Source organism: Pogona vitticeps, chromosome 5, assembly GCF_051106095.1.
Source record: "Pogona vitticeps strain Pit_001003342236 chromosome 5, PviZW2.1, whole genome shotgun sequence".
NCBI classification, from domain to species: domain Eukaryota; kingdom Metazoa; phylum Chordata; class Lepidosauria; order Squamata; family Agamidae; genus Pogona; species Pogona vitticeps.
In genome coordinates, this window is record NC_135787.1 from 192,145,032 (window position 1) to 192,156,210 (window position 11,179).

General features: G+C 44.7%; 1 long non-coding RNA gene across 1 annotated transcript; it reads left to right on the forward strand.

Annotated features, from left to right (window-relative positions):
* LOC144583183 (uncharacterized) lies at nt 1-10,134 on the forward strand. The gene is made up of 2 exons (XR_013536839.1): nt 1-105; nt 4,937-10,134. It is a non-coding gene; the product is annotated as an uncharacterized LOC144583183 (long non-coding RNA).
* The last annotated feature ends 1,045 nt before the right edge of the window (nt 10,135-11,179 follow it).

Below are 11,179 nucleotides of genomic sequence, written 5' to 3' on the forward strand. Positions count from 1 at the left end.
GTTCTCTCCATCCTGATTCTGAAGACATTAATGAGCGCTGGCAAATTCTTCAAGGAGCAAACAGACACTAAATTCTTCCTCGTCCACAGCTGCCAAATTTAATAGGTATAGCTGTTTCCAGCACGGGGGGAAGGCCATGTTGGAAGTAGAGCTGCTACAGGCAAAGACCTGACATTGGGATTAATCATTTGAATTTTTAACATCTCAGATTCCTTTCCAACTGATTATTTTTTTAAAAAATTACAAATGTTGGTGATTTCTTGTACAAAACATGAATAGTAATCACATGCCGTCAAGTGAGTTCTGACTTACGGTAACACTTTCCAGGGGGTTCGAGGTAGGGAATACACAGAAGTGAACTACCATTCCCTTTTTCCGGGGGTGTCCCGGGACGGTCCAGGTTGCCCAAGGTTACACAGCCGGCTCTTTTTTTTCTGGGAGGCCCAGTGGGGGGAATCGAACTCCCAGCCTCTGGCTCCACAGCCAGAGACCTCAACCACTGAGCTATCCAGCTAGCCATAAAACATGAACTGATTTCAGGTTTCAGACCTCAGGTTTCACACCGAGAGCTCCAGTTCTTTCTTTCTTGGATATGAAAAAAAAAGTGTTGTCAAAAAATCTAATCAAAACCAAAAGGAAATTCTACCCATCCTGAAGGGTGATTGCTGCTTAGACAATACAGTGGTGCCTCGCTAGACAGGTACCCCGCATGACAGCTTTTTCGCTAGACATTGACTTTTTGCAATCGCTATAGTGATTGGCAAACAGTGATTCCTATGGGGGAATTTCGCAGGACAATGTTTGGTCCCTGCTTCGCAAACCGATTTTCGCTAGACAACAATTTTGACAGCTTCCTCCGCGCTCGCAAAACGGGTGTTTTTGGGACCTAAGCTTCGCAAGACAGCTATTTAAACATCTGATCAGCGGTTCGCAAAAAAAAAACCACACCCTATGGCCAGTCTTCTGCTAGACAAGGACGATTCTCCCCCATTGGAATGCATTAAACAGGTTTCAATGCATTCCAATAGGGAAATGCTTTTCTCTAGACAATGATTTCGCTAAACAGCTATTTCAGTGGAACAGATTTAAAACGTCTAGCGAGGCACCACTGTATTCCTAATTTAAAAGGTGGTTGATGATGGCGGATGGGAGATACTGTTAACTTCTGAGTCCCATGTACCTCACCTGGGTGTTCATGGAGGTGAGCTAGGGCAGAAGTTCAGAACAAACTTTTAAACAAGGAGCTAGACTCTGAAAGCTTGGTGGAGAAATAAAAGGCTTTTCCCCCTGAACCCCACAGGAAGGAAATGTTGAATCAGACAGTGAGTGGCCTTGCATCTCTAGCAGAGGTTGGAAATAACACGCTAGATTTCACATCGTGATGTTACGATTTATACTTTCGCATCAACAACAGGCTACTGTTGCATCTGAAGTACAACATTTGGAAAGTGTCTTTTAGCAGGTCAACACTACAGTACTTTCAAAATACGATCGCCAAAAGAGTAAATGTGTACCTCCTGTTTAACATAAGCGCAATCATGTCAACACTGATGTGTTAAATCTTGCACAATACAGTACTTCTAAGTTCTGTTAGCGTCCGTTCTCCCACTGTGAGAAACTGTGCCTTCTGTAGCTTTCCAGGAAACCATCCGTGCTCACATCTCGAACTCAAGTCCTAAAAGTAATATTTCCGCACTCTGAGTTGCCCCAACCGCACAAGATTTGTGTGAGACCCAACTCGTTGATTCAGAAAATAGCCCAATTGGCCAGGGATTGATTTAGGAGCCATTCAATTCAATGGGATTAATGTAGCCACAGCTACATATACTCAACTATCCCACACGCTACACCAGAGCACAGACAGAGTTCTAACTCCAGTCCTCTAAAGATGCCGCCAGAGAGGCTGGCGAAAGGTTAGGAAGAAAAACCTGCAGGACACTGCCAAACAGCATTCTTTCCAATTTTTTGCAAAACTGGAAAAAATGTTTTGGGATAATTAACTCCCCTTTCTCAGTAGATCTAGCCAGCCAGGTCTTAGATAAATAGGTCTAAGTTGCTCTGTGTAGGAGCAAGCTTTATCATTTTTGAGAAAAGGAGGTACTTAACGCCCTTCTGATTTTCATGGAACAAAAGCATTTCTGGGAATCCTCTCCATGGGAAGGCAAGTTCATACATGGAAAGGTATTTAGGCATACATGGAAAGGTATTTATTGTTAGTGACCTATTTTACTCCCCCGTCTTTGAAATTGTTCTCCCTTGTCTGCAGTGACACTTTGCACTAAGCTCTTTACAAAAGCGGGCCAAATTATGTGTAAAAAACCCGAAACAACACAATGCTACTTACATACCACCCCATACCACTTAAAGCACTCTATGGGTGGTTTACAATTTAATTATGCAGACTACACATTACCCCCTCCCCTGTCAGCTGGGTACTCAGTTTACCAACTTCGGGAGAATGGAAGGCAGAGTCAGACTCAAGCTGGCTACCTGAGCCCAATAGGATTGAGTTCAGGCTATGAGCAGAGTTTTGATTGCAGGACTGCAGTTTAACCACATGAGGTTCATGCCACTTTAACAAGGGCAGGTAAGCCAGCTAGATGTTCGTCTTACCATTGAAACACCTCTCTGTGCCCATTGTTTATTTCATTTAGTTATATTCTTCCTAGAGGAGGCCCATGGAATAACTGAGAATTACATAAATGTTAACCAATTATGTAGCAGTTCTTTCAATGGGTTTGTTCTAGCTAAGACTCGCAAACGGATTGAAGCCCAGATTTGACAAGACTCCTTTTTTGTTTTCAGTATACTTTGACGCTTCTTAATCTTGGTGCATTTCGAGGCCTCTTATCTGCCTTAATCCATTCCCGGCAATACATGGGGTGTTCTTCTGCTAGGGTGTAACCAGACCCAGAGGCTGTGAAATTTACTTCTTAGGTTTACAATCCCCCAATTAGCAAGGAGAGTGGTACTTTCTAGGCCCAGCAAAGTTGCCCTCCCCTGCCCTGCTTTAAAACACGTAACTTGGCTCACTTTCTCGAGCCACCTACTCACTCACACCTTTTTTTCCTGGAAGGCGTGGCAGATTGGAGTTTGGCAGAAAGAATCCCCAAAGCAGAATGACTTCATGCGTTCAGTATACAGCTTGTATAGGTGAGTAATCCTTTGGAGGCTTATGGGTTGCAGAGGGAATGAGAAATCCAACAATTCTCGGGTTATCTCTGTGCAAGAGAAGAAGGGCTATTTTGCTACCTAAGATACTTTTAGAAAGGAGAACTGCATATTTTAACAAATGTGTTATTTTTCACAGAACTATCAATAGCCCATGGTACTTTTATATATTACACAGCAGAACCAACAAAAATTCGAAGAAGAAAAAAAAAACAGCCAGGAAGCTGATCGTTTGGAAGAGAAAAATGGCTTACTGGGGAGCACCGGGTGTAAAAGGAACCGGGGAGGGGGAGAAAAGAGCGAGAAGAGGTTGAGGTCCCTGCAGCCAAGTGGAAAGCGAGGAGACATGAGCAGCCTCCAAAATGTATTCTCCAAAATGATCCATCTTCAACTGCCCTGCTCAGCTCTTCTAAACTAAAGCCGGTGGCTTCCTTTAGGGAGTCGGTCCATCTTGTACTTGGCCTTCCTCTTTTCCTGCTGTCTTCTGTATTTCCTGACATTATTGTCTTTTCCAGAGAATCTTGCCTTCTGATGATGTGCCCCAAGGAGGACAGCCTCGAAGGAGGACATATATACAGTAATAACCATTTTAAAATCTTTTAAAGCTGATGGAGGAGCGAGCTTGCTTTCCGCCCCTTTAGAGGACAGAGTCCAAACCAAAGGAGTCAAGCGGCTGGAACTGTGGTCGGAAAAAAAAACACGAGGGAGATGTTTCTGGGGACAGGAGATGTTCCTCCATGGAGCACACCGTTTTAGAGGGTGGAAGCTATTGTTTGTCTTCCTTGGAGGTTTTGAAACACCGGTTGGATGGGTATCTCTTGGGGATGCTTAACGATGGACTTTGTGCATGGTTGGACGCTTGGCTTAATGGCTCTGGAGAAACACACACACACACCTATGAGTTTTTGATGCTGTGATTTTATACCTCCTGGCCTGTTTCTCAGACACACATCCAATGTATTCCCACAATGGCATTTCCTCAGGGAAGGGGCATCCATGTGGTTTGAGAGAGAGAGAGAGACTCCATTTTACAGATGCTTCTCCAGATTAGAACTGGCCGGATCGCTCAGCAGTTGGGAGTTCGATTCCCCCTCTGTGCCTGCTGGGACAAGAGCCAACCTGGGTGGCCTTGGGCCAGCTGCACACAGTCCCAAGACTGCCCCTAGAGGAAGGCGATGGTAACACACCTGTGAGTAATCTCTACCTGGAAAACTCTGAAAAGGATAACCATATGTTAGAATTAGCTAATTGGATGGCTCAGTGGTTTAGGTCTCTGACTGTGGAGCCAGAGGTTGGGAGTTCGATTCCCCCCACGGGGACCCTATGGAGAAGAGCCAGCCTGGGTGGCTTTGGGCCAGCTGCACAGTCCCAGGGATTTCCCTCCAGAAGAAGGGAAGGGTAAATCACATCTGAGTGCTCTCTCCCTGAAAGGCCCTGAAAGGGGTCACTGTAAGTCAGAATTGACTTTGCGGCACATGATTATTATCATCTCCAGATTATTGCCTTGAAGAGGAAACATGCCGAAGCAGACCTCGGTATTTGACTTGGCTGTGTGATTCCTGAACAAACCCATCATTGCGCTGTATTACAATTCAGGTTTAATCTTTGCGTTTTTTTTGAAACGCCACCTTTTCAACAAAACATTGGGGGAGAACTCGGCGAGAGGGAGGGAGCGTGGGGAAGAGAGGGGGGGTGGCAGAAATCAATCCTAGCCTTGTTTGCAACAATACATTCATTTCTTGGTATCTCTCTCTCTCTTTTAAAGGAAAACAAATATTACGCATTCCTTGAAGCAAGTATTATCTCTCCAGTAGATGATGTTTGGGTCCCTGCGTGCCTGTGATGACTGAGGCAGTTTACATTTCCTGATGGATGGAGGAGAGCCTCAAAGCCTCTCTTCTTTTTTTTTTTAAAAAAAATGTTTTTATTTGATTTTTCAAAGGTGGCGTATAAAACGCAGCTTATTATTCTTTTATCTCCTGCCTCTCGCAGGCAGCCATTTGTTTTCATTCACAGAAATGAATGCCATGTGGGGGGAAAAAAGAAAGAGAGAGTAATGAATGCTCACCAAACTGACAAGCAAGGGGGGGGATTATGGCAGATGGGGCCGGGAGAGATTCAGGAGACAGACCGGACAGGTGACCCACCTCTTCAGGGAGCGGTAATAGAGGACAGGTCTCTATTATAAAGCGTCTGGTCTTAATTCCTAGCACAAACGAAGAGAGCGTGGAAGCTTTGATATCCTTCACCCATCAACCCCCAGTTACACAATAATTCAGTTACGAAAGGCAATCTGGATTTCCTGTATCTCGAGCATCCCCGTAAAAGTGAGGAGGGGAGAACAGAATTGTCGATATGATAAGTTTTACATTGACAGCAGCGTTTATAGAAAATATTGCTACAGACGAGTGCTTTGGACGGCATTGCTTTGATCTATTCCACTCATTCATACAATACCATATCTGGATTTGTGTTGCTGATTTTCGAGTTCTGTTTAGAACAAAACAAAACCCTCTAGCTGTACTGCAAAAGTGCAGGGATATACATAGCAGAATTAGCTTCAAGCCTTTCCACAGTAGACCACTCCTTTGTGTCCTCAACTGGCACTTACAGTCTCAATAATGCACTCTAGGACTGGTAAGAGAAAGAATAAATTTTTTCCTTTACTCACAGTTGAATAGATCAAAACAAGAAATTATACAGAAATGACTGCTTACAGCAACAGGTCTCAACAGACTTATTGCTGGTTGCTTCCATGAGAGTCTTGCAGGCGACAACTGCATAACTGCCAGCAGAGGGGCATGGCTCTCTTTGAATCTGGGGGCAGGGAAGAACAATTGGTTACAGATGGATTGATTGACCGTCAACCCAGCCCAGAAAGATGCCACTCAGCCAAACCTAACGGAGGCAACTTGCGAGGTTGAAATAACTCCAACAGTTTCTGAGTGCAAAGCTTAAAAGGGGTTGAAGGAAAAGGAAACCCATTCTCCACTGGCTTACTTTTCCAGTAGGAACAAAGCCAGTTTTGTTCCTGCCATCACTAAAAATCTAACTGCTGTTGATGGCAATGTTTTTATATTATTGATGTCCAGCATCTCACTGCTGTTTCCCTATGGTTTGCATAAGCTGCTGTGGCTAATTGCAGCTAATTGACTAGAGGCTCAGGTGCCTGCCAATCACACCATGGCACATAACTAACCACTATTAGCTGCAACTAGTGACGTAGAACTTATACAAATAACAATAGGAGTTTGGGGGGGAGGGTGGAGAGAGGGGGGGAGGTGATGGGATGAGGGCTAAGCAGATTCATACCAAGATTCGGGAGACCCGAGTTCCGATCTTTGCTCAGACACGGAAACTTACAGAGGCAAATCACTCGCTGAACATACCACACACCTTGAAAACTCTATTAGGAAATGTAACATCCTAATAGCAAAAGGCTCTTTTATTTTACTCTTCTGCCTTTTGACTGACTGGACTAAGCTTCAGTTTGACAATTTCTTTACTTTCATCTACCCCATTCCTGGAATATAAGACACTTGTTCAGAATAGCTTCTTTGGATTTAGAGGGAAAAGCAAGTTGAATGTTACCCACAGAGTGGCAAGATATTCCAAACTCCAGACAAACCTCTCCCATCAAGTACACACATGAGTTATGCAGCACGGGGGGGACAAGACAGAAGTCTGGGGGACATCTTATGCCAGTGGTTCCCAACCTTGAGTCTTCAGATGCTCTTGGACTATGACTCCCAGAAATCCTGGCCAGCACAGCTTGTGGTAAAGGCTTCTGGGTGTTTTAGTCCAAGAACATCTGGGGACCGAAGGTTGGGGAACCACTGTCCTAGGTCAACAACTTAATTGTCAGACGGAAGTCCCCCAACACCATTGTTGACGGAAACGCTACTACATGTTTCATGACACAGATCAAGAATGGAGACGGGTGTCAAATCACCCAATATGATGGGGGTTAGAAGTATTGTCTAACAAAGGTCACTTGAAGATACGATGAAACATTATTGTGAAGGGTTCTTAGCGATCTATTGCCCTTCACCCAAAGATTTACCACTTGATCCAGCAGTACTTTAGGTAGGTACAGATAGGTAAATAGTAGGTAAGTAGGTAGACAAACCTAGACAGCATCTTAAAAAGCAGAGACATCACCTTGCCGATAAAGGTCCACATAGTCAAAGTGATGGTTTTTCCAGTAGCGATGGATGGAAGTGAGAGCTGGACCATAAAGAAGGCTGACCACCGAAGAATTGATGCTTTTGAATGGTGGTGCTGGAGGAGGCTCTTGAGAGTCCCCTGGACTGCAAGGAGAACAAACCTATCCATTCTGAAGGAAATCAACCCTGAGTGCTCACTGGAAGGACAGATCCTGAAGCTGAGGCTCCAATCCTTGTGCCATCTCCTGAGAAAAGACTCCCTGGAAAAGACCCTGATGTTGGGAAAGTGTGAAGGCAAGAGAAGGGGACGACCGAGGATGAGATGGCTGGACAGGGTCATCAAAGTGACCAACATGAATTTGTCCCAACTCCGGGAGGCAGTGGCATGCTCTGGTCCACGGGGTCACGAAGAGTCCGACACAACTAAACGACTAAACCACAACAGGTAGGCGGAATGTCTAGACATCTCTTTTTAACTACCTAGGTAGGGATGTGACCTTATCCAGCAAATATCACCTTTGAAAGCAATTGACAGCTGCAAAGAGGCAGTCTTCATGGGAAGTGGGGAGAGGTTAAGCTTCCCACACTGCTCCAGGATGGCTCAATTTTTTTTCCCAAAGGAAATGTCCAGTTCTAAGCACTACTTCAACATGCTTTTAAACACCCCCCACAAAAAAAAACTGTGCAGTTTGGTTCTTTCTTTAAAAAAAATTCCCTTTGGTTCTTTCTTTAAAAAAAATTCCCTTCCAAATGAATATGCTTTGGATTGGAAGGTTTTATCTATAATCTTTAAAATGTGATGCAAGAACCAGCCCTTTGATTTCCCAGGTGCCTGCGATAATATCAGATGCTGCATGTTGACAATAATATTAATATTAAGCCTTTTTCTTTTCCGAGGCCGTTTTCACCGAGGAACTTAATACCTCCCTTGCGCTGTTCATGCTGTCCACTGGCATTAATGATTTGATCGGCAGACAGAGCCACAACCCGATCTGCCCCTTGGCCCCCGGGGATTTTACCTCCCGGCAGGGCGGCATCGAAGCCAGGATCAAGTTTGACATATCCAAATCGGTGGACATCCAAAGAACCAAACCTTCCCTCTCCTCGCCAACAAAGGTCCCGATCCACTGAGAAGTTTCCTGTGAAAGCCCCACTACAAAGATCCGGGACTGTATAAGAGGTACTGTAATGAAACACTACTTAAGTGTAAATGTGTTGAAAGTCTTCCATGGCACCACCAACGTAGCATATGCCGGTCCAGCAATCTGCATGCTGGATGGTATTGTTGTGTTTTTTTACATCCACTGTAGAGCAGGACTCAAGTTACGGGACTCACTGTTCAGTCAGACTTAAGTCACACCTGTAACTTGATTCAAAACCGGCTCCTCCCCCCTTCACCCAAAGACTCAGACCTGACTCAAAACCTGGAATCCACTCACCCCTCACTTTTTCTGGGGGGAAAATATTGTTTTTAATAGGAGTCCCAAACGTGGAGCTTGGGCCTTGGGACCAAAGACTCAAGAGTCAAATTTCGGGGGAAAGTCTTGGATTCGAACTCGGGACTTGATGACACCCCTGCTGTAGATCGTGCTGGATTGCACCAGGGAGAGGTGCAAATTTATTTCGGTATTTTTGTGTAAGCATATACCAACTTTTTCAAAATCAGGGTAGAAAGAATGTGGGGGGGTGGAATCAAAATCAAGAGGTTTGTCTATCTAGGCCCCATCTTGCAGTGCTTAAAATCTAACTTTAAATCCCTTAATGTTTAATCATCTTTCCGTTATATGATGTTCTCTGCCTTTTCTTTTTCTGATCGCGTCCTCCTTTTTAACACGGCAGCCAGGAGTGGCCTCTCCATGCAGGGAATAGCCTTGCCGATAATAGATCGGTTGGAATTTCATTTCAGTTTGGTTTCGCTAAATGTGGATATTCCCCTTTATTCGCAGTGGAAAGAACTTCAGGTTTTAGATGCTCAAACGCAGAAGGAAACAACCCTGACGTTTTCCCATCCCTAAATCTGACAGCGACACTGAGAGTAGACCCGTTATTTCCAACAAATCGACTGTAATTATGACTAAGCTTTGATCCAACTCAAAATTACATTGGGAGTCGTTTAACGATCACACAGGTGTGCATTTTATTTATCTATCTATTTATTTAATGAGTATACTGCCTCATAGTGCACAGCACTCTCCCTGGGGCAGTTTACAACAGTAAATTCAATCAAAAGAAACCAGAGGCAAAATAAACAAACAATTTAAATCAACAATTATTCGAGTAAATCTGACTCGTCTAAATAAAAGAAACGCATAACTTAAATCCCCTGGCAACATCAGTAAAATCTGTTTTTAAAAGTTCCGTTTTCAGCCATTTCTTATAGACTCGAAGGGAAGGAGCCTGCTGAACTTTTATTGGAAGTTTATTTCTGTCATAAACGCATTGGCAAAGCAGCTACCATGTTCTCAAGACTCACAAAGAGAGTCTGGCTTAATAAGAAGCTGACCGCATATACAAAGATCCAGGATTCAAGAGCCTGTGTCTTGAGCACACTCCTGTCCTGCAGTGAGTCCTGGACCCTTTGTGCACGGCAGGAGAGGAAGCTGAACATGTTCCATATGCGTTGCCTCCGACGTATTTTTGGTATCACCTGTCAGGACAAAGTTCCAAATAGAGTAGTCCTAGAATGAGCTTGAATTTTCAGCATGCATACATTACTGAAACAGCGCCGTCTACGCTGGCTTGGGCATGTTGTGAGAATGGCTGATGGTCACATTTGAAAAGATCTCCTGTATGGAGAATTAGTGCAGGGAAATCGCCCCAGAGGGAGACCGCAGCTGCGTTACAAGGACATCTGCAAGCGGGATCTGAAGGCCTTAGGAATGGACCTCAACCGATGGGAAACCTTGACCTCTGAGCGCTCAGCCTGGAGGCAGGCAGTGCATCATGGCCTCTCCCAATTTGAAGAGACCCTTGTCCGGCAGGCTGAGGCAAAGAGGCAGTCCGAAAAGCAGCCAAACCAGGGAGCTGGACAGGGGACAGACTGGATTTGTCTTCAGTGTGGAAGGGACTGTCACTCTCGAATTGGCCTTCTCAGCCACACTAGACTCTGTTCCAAGTCCTCCATACAGAGCACATTACCCTACAGTAGTTTCTCGAGACTGAAGGATGCCTACTATTTCTGTCATGGAGCCACCACCAAGGAAGCATAATTTCTAGCGTTCACTCTTTTAGCCTCCTCTGGTATCACTACTCTTAATGTTGTGGACTGTGAAGAGCAGGTAGGATGGGCCGCTGTTTAGCAGGAGAGATCATTCGACAATCACTGAAGTCCTAAACCATTAAGAGCTTTACAGGTAATAACCAGCAACTTGAACTGGGCGTAGAAACTAAGAGGAAGCCTACAAAGGCATGGCAGGACTGGAACTTTTGAAATGTCCCACAGCTGTTTATATCTGCTTAATTTGTAAAAACCACCAATGAGCTCATTAACTTGCACTTAAGCTTAATTTTCGTGGGCCATTTTAATATTACCTGCCTCCCTGGATTTCTGCAGGCATAACCCCATCAGCTTTGGAGAAGCTACCGGTGCCCCCAATGGGTCTGCGGATACTGGGGGGGGGGGGCGAGCGGGAGGAAGGAGCAGACCAATATTCTGTCATGATGAAAGCTGTCTCTTAAAACAACTGCTCAAATCAACATCTCTTTGGGCAACTGGGAGATACAAATTGGGGAGAAGATGAAGAAGCAGAAGCAGAAGCAGCAGCAGAAGAAATTTAGGGTTCTTGGTGTATCATGGGTTAGGATTAGGAACCTAAGAAGAGCCCTGCAGGATCAGGCCAAGG